This window comes from Suricata suricatta, chromosome 5 (assembly GCF_006229205.1).
Source record: "Suricata suricatta isolate VVHF042 chromosome 5, meerkat_22Aug2017_6uvM2_HiC, whole genome shotgun sequence".
Taxonomy (NCBI): Eukaryota; Metazoa; Chordata; class Mammalia; order Carnivora; family Herpestidae; genus Suricata; species Suricata suricatta.
In genome coordinates, this window is record NC_043704.1 from 60,272,921 (window position 1) to 60,273,973 (window position 1,053).

Consider the following 1,053-nt stretch of genomic DNA (forward strand, 5'->3'; position numbering starts at 1 on the left):
GATTCTGTGGCCCCGACTCTCTCTGACCCTCCCCTGCACACACTCTGTATTTGTGTGTGTATGTGTGTCTTTCTCAAAATTAAATAAACATTAAAGCAATATTTTTAAATTATTTGTTGGTCACTTTTTGGTGTGGTGGAAAGTACAAGAATCCAGTTTCATTTTTCACATGAATGTCCCATTTGTGCACAACCAGTGACTGAAGTCCGTGCTTTCTCCATGGCTATGCAGTATCGCTTCTGTCTTAAATCAAGAGTTCACATAAATGAGGAATTTCGGGGTTCCCTGTCATTTTTCATTGCGCATATTTGTCTATCTCTGTACTATTACTACTCTTTTATGACTATGGTTTTATTAATAATTTTTGATGTGTAAGGGGACAAATCTTACCACTTTACCATTCTTCAAAGCTTACCAAGTTGCTTTCTGATTTTGCCTGTTCTTTGCAGTTCTAGAACAAGATCGTGATTTTAATTAAACTTATATTTAATCTAAATTTGAGAGATAGTTGACATTTTAAACTATTGAGTATTCCGAACGATGAACATACTATATCATTCCATTTATTTTTATCTTCTTTTTTTTTTTTTTTAATTTCTAATGTTTATTTATTTTTGAGAAAGACAGAGTGTGAGCCAGGGAGGGGCAGAGTGAGAGGAGACACAGAATTGGAAGCGGGCTCTGGCTCTGAGCTGTCAGCACAGACATGGGATTCAAGCCACAAACCATAAGGTTATGACCTGAGCCGAGGTCAAGGCTTAACAACGGAGCCACCCAGGCTCCCCTGTTTTTATCTTCTTTAAAGTTTCTTAGTACTGATCAAAAAATGTTTAAAGAAGACCAGTACAAGTCTTATGACATTTCTTGTTAAGCATTTAATATTTTTAGTAATGCATGTATTAAGCTCTTAACATTTTTAAATATTTATTTATTTTTGAGAGAGAGACGCACACAGAGCATGAGTGGGGGAGGGGCAGAGAGAGGACACAGAACTTAAAGCAGAGGCTCCAGGCTCTGAGCTGTCAGCACAGAACCCAACACAAGGCTGGAACT